The sequence below is a fragment of the Silene latifolia genome, chromosome Y, assembly GCF_048544455.1.
Source record: "Silene latifolia isolate original U9 population chromosome Y, ASM4854445v1, whole genome shotgun sequence".
In the NCBI taxonomy this organism is placed as follows: Eukaryota; Viridiplantae; Streptophyta; class Magnoliopsida; order Caryophyllales; family Caryophyllaceae; genus Silene; species Silene latifolia.
The window spans coordinates 90614442-90619380 of NC_133538.1; the positions used below are offsets into that span (position 1 = coordinate 90614442).

The window sequence follows — 4939 nt, forward strand, 5'->3', positions numbered from 1 at the left end:
ATCTGTCCCCATGGCAATTTAACTGTATCACCAATTTAGTTGAATGCTTGCTTCTAAATTATTTTAATTTGGTCAATTTAGTTCCTAGATCGGAAGATTGGAATGAACAGACCTGCTATGAACAGTAGACTACCATAATGAGGACGGAAGTTAAGTTAGTGGAAATCTAGGATAGAAAGTGGACCGAAAGGACCTTTCCGGTATCCTTCTCACAGTAGATTGTCTAGGCTATTTGCAGCTGAGTCGATAGACTACCATGGTAAACCGAAATCCTGACATGTTGTCTCTTATTTGATCACCTTTATTATATTTTCTGTCTTTTATTGCTCTCTCTTTACTGCTCTTCCCTTTAAACTTTCATTAGTTTAGAAAATCAAACTAAAACCCCCCAATCGTGACATAGATAGACAGACTACAGATAGATACCTTGCCTCCCTGTGGAGATCGACCCTACTTGCTGCTAGCTTTTGTTAGTTGTATTTAGGTATTATTTTTGGTACAGAAACGACCGTATCACCATGCGAATACATCCTTGTATTCGTGTAGGAGGTCGATGAATTCGTGCCTTTCCGATGGGTTAAGGGTGGTCTCTATCCTAAGTTCTTGAGGTGTTTTGTTGGTCCCTACGTTGATGGGTTCGGTCTCCTTAATGATGGGTGTCCTATTTTCTCGTTTGTCAAGTTCTTTGGCTAGGTGAGGTTGGTAGTCACTTATGTGACTCATATTTGTGCACATTTAGTCCCCGAACTAGCCTCGTTCCTATGTTTTCTAGCGCTTATTAGGGTCGTTTCTTATCTTTAGTTCCCTACTTTGTATATTTTTTGAGGTTTTGTGTCCTTGGTAGGAGAGGATTGCTAACCTTTCACTTATGGAGCAAAGTAGAGCTAAATGGAGTACATCTAATGACCAAGCATTAAAGAGGAGATCATTACTAAAGGCCTACGTGAATAAATGAAGTAGAAATGGGCAATGATAAAGAGCCCATGACCTCCCATCGATCCTCACAGATCCTTGGGCAGTCAAAGAAGAAGTAGAAGAGCTGATCGAAGATCCGGACGTCTCAAGCCTTGATCCGGGCGTCTCAAGCCATAATCCGGGAGGCCCGAGCCCAGGTCGGGCGTCTCAAGACTTGATCCGGGCATCTCACTATCGGGTCCAGCAGATCCCTATGCAGCACGAGTTTGATTCAACCACAATCCGGACGGCTCACTCTAGGACTTGCAAAGCAGTAATCATCTTAGGGACTTAATCGTCATTAAAGCCCTTAGTTACCCTAATACTTGTACTTAGTATAAATACCCCATTGTGTTAGGGGACTAACAACAAAATTTACGAAGTTAGAATTTAGCATTAATCAAGTTATATTCCCTTAATGCAATATTAATCAAATCTTAATTCCTCTTTAATCCTTCAAGTGTTCTTAGTTTTAGTTGCGTAATTTTAAGACTATTTGGGTTTATTGAAGACTTGACAACTCTTTATCATTCATCAAGTGTTCTTCTATTATTCTTTGCTTATTATTTGGATCATCCTCAAGTTGGTATAATCCTTTTTACCCTTGCTTAATTATTACTTTACTCATTTACCATGTTTAACTTAGCTAATATGATTGACACCTTCATTAGCATGTTTACCATAGTCATGAGTGAGTAGTCTCCTAGCTAGGATTAATGGGGGATTAGGGAAACTATAACATGGGAGTAGATTCATACTTAATCTAATATGTTATCATAAGATTGCTTGCTTGTTGTAGTGTTAACCTATGCACATGTTATGCTTGATAAAATTCTAGACTATGAAACCTTGCATTTGTACATCTCCTATCTATTCAACAAGACTTGTAAGATATAAACTAACTCGAGTCTTGTTAGACCATGCATAGAAGTGAATAGGAAGAAAGTAAGTCAACTTGTAGGTGTTGTACACTCTTGATCGACTCGGCTCCAGGACCCAAATCTTCCTATGGATCGTAAGATATAAACTAACTCGATTCCACTACAACAATAACTTGCTTACAACTATGAAAACATGTTTGTATGATCACCACCATGAATCCGTAATGAACTCATGATACCCTAGCGCCTTAATATATTGTTTACAAACCCTTACATTACTTACTTGTTTTACTTTCATTTGTTTACATTTAATTGTTATACTAGTGTAGCTTGATACCTCAAATCTCAACCCAATTTGTGACAGCCTAAGACATAGCTTTCTACAACCGATAACTTAATTCAATACCCATCCTTTGGGATCCGACCTTTAATTACCACTCTACTAAGAATAGATTGTTTAGTTATAAATATTGTTTTGGTTGGTTGACTTAGACGACAAAGTTTCGAACTGCACCAAAAATGGCGCCGTTGCCGGGGACGGTGTTCAATTGAATTATTGTAACTTGTTGTTTTTAGTTGTGTCTTTCTTGACCTTGGTGAAGTCAAACTCCTCAATGTAGTTTTAATTGTTTTCTAGTTGTTTGCTTTTTTCATGTCTAGGAGATCACAAGGTAGACCTTTGCCTATTGATCCCAAAATTGAAAGAACCTTGACCAATCTTAGAAGAACCACTAGAGGGGCTTCAACAAGTTTGGGTATTGAAGAAATTGTGGATATCGGTATTGTTCAATCGGATAGTGTTGTGTTTACCAACCCTTTTTCAAGAGAAGAAGAGGAGAACCCAATTCAAAACCAACCACAAAATCAACCCACAATGCCTAAATTTTCATCTCATTCCGTACCAACTGAGGAGAACCTACCGAATGGTACTCCAACACCACCTCACTTAACCGGTAATTTCATTGCCAAATCCGCATTCATACAACTAGTTGAGAGAAGCCAATTTGGAGGGATGCCTAGTGAAGATCCTTATCTACACATGGAGGCTTTTTGTGACTATTGTGATGCAATCTCTCAAACCGGAGTGACTCAAGACCAAATTCGATGGGTGTTTTTTCCTTTTTCTTTGATCGGAGCCGCAAAGTAATTGTTAAAGAGCCTAGACAAGGCTACCCTTGGAATTAGTTCATGGAAGAAGTTAGCACTTGTCTTCTACAAGAAGTTCTATCCTCCAGAGAAGACCAACATGTTGAGAGCCCAAATCACCGGGTTAAAGCAAAGGGATGAGGAATCATTATATGAAGCATGAGAGAGATTTAAGGATACTTCTCGCTCTTGTCCACACCATGGACTTAGAGAGTGGTTCCTTGTTCAACAGTTTTGGAACAGCTTATATGAAGACTCACGAAATGTGCTTAATATGGACTCCGATGGGAGGTTCACCGAGGTTGATAACAACCAAACATGGGCCAAGATCGAAGAAATGGCGGTCTATAATTCCCAATATAGTAGGCCACGAAAGGCCACTAGAGGAGGGAAGCATGAGGTGGATTCCATCACACAATTGGGTGCTCAACTAAGTGCTCATATCGACACCATCAACTTGAAGTTTGAGAAGGCCATGACTAAGCTTGATGAAGCCTCCAAATCACCTAAACAACATGTAAATGCTATGATGGCATCATCCTCAATCCTAAATGGAGTATGTGAAAGTTGTGGAACCTTGGGACATGATCAAAATGAATGTAGGGGAACAAATGAACAAGTAAATGTTTTCCAAGCATACAAAAATGGCACACCTTACTCCAACTACTATAATGAGAATACCAAATTTCATCCAAACCTCTCATACAAAAGCAAATATGTCCAAAACCCTCAACCCACATACACACCACCTCCAATGAGAAATCCTACTCAAAGACCATAGTACAATCAACCCAATGACCAAGCCTTTGATGTCCAAAAAGCGGTCCTCCAAATGCAAAAGAGCCAACAACATTTCTTTGCTCAAATGCAAAGATATAGTCAAGCCAAAGAAATTACCATCAATAATATCCTTGCTCACACCAAAATGTTGGAGACTCAATTGTCTCAATTAGCATCTTCTAGCTCCTAAAGACAAAAGGGACAATTACCTCCTCAAGGTAATCCTCCCACAAGACATGAGACCATCAATGCTATCCACTTGAGGAGTGGTACTAGATATAAGGGGCCAAAGATGTCTATTGAAGAAGGTATTGTTGAGAAGAATGACAAGCAAAGTGATGTGATTGAACCACTAAGGAGAAATCCTAAGGTGGTAGAAACATCTACTAATGACTCATCAAAGAAGAGAAATGAAGAGAAGGCTAAAGAAATTGAGAAAGAGCCTATTGTAATTAGACTTCCATTCCCAACTTGTCAAGCTAAACCCAAGTTTGATGAGCAACTTTGTAAGTTAATGGAGATTGTGAAGAACTTAGAAGTCTCTATACCATTCACGGGGCTAATCCATCATGTTCCGGCCTATGCAAAGTACATGAAAGATATCCTTACCAAAAAGAAGTCCATCCGAAAGTTGGAAACTATTGCCTTCACAAAGGTGAGTAGTGCAATTCTACAAGGGAGTTCCCATCCAAAGCTCAAAGATCTGGGAAGTTTCTCTATTCCATGTACCATTGGTGATACCATAATCAACAAGGCACTATGTGATCTAGGTGCAAGTGTGAGTATCATGCCATACTCGGTATGTGAAAGACTAGGAGTGGGAGAGCTCAAATGCACCAACATGACCTTACAAATGGAGGATCGTTCGACAAAGAAACCACTAGGGTATGGGAAGATGTACCCGTAAGAGTTTAAAAGTTTTTCATACCGGTGGACTTTGTTATTGTTGATATGGAGGAAGATTCCAACATTCCAATTATTCTAGGAAGACCATTCCTACACACTGCCGGAGCGGTGATCGACGTGAAGCATGGAGAGGTCACACTTGAAGTAGGTGATGAGACAATCACCTTCAACCTTGATAAGACTATGAGAGCACCCAACTTGTTTGAACCATACTTTATGTTTGATCACTATACTAGAAAGGGTGAGAAGAAGATGGAATCTCCATTTAAAGA

General features: G+C 39.5%; 1 non-coding gene across 1 annotated transcript; it reads right to left on the bottom strand.

Annotated features, from left to right (window-relative positions):
- Nucleotides 1–3081: 3081 nt before the first annotated feature.
- On the bottom strand, nt 3082–3188 carry LOC141635546 (small nucleolar RNA R71). Its single transcript, XR_012540226.1, has one exon. It is a non-coding gene; the product is annotated as a small nucleolar RNA R71 (small nucleolar RNA).
- Between the last annotated feature and the right edge of the window lie 1751 nt (nt 3189–4939).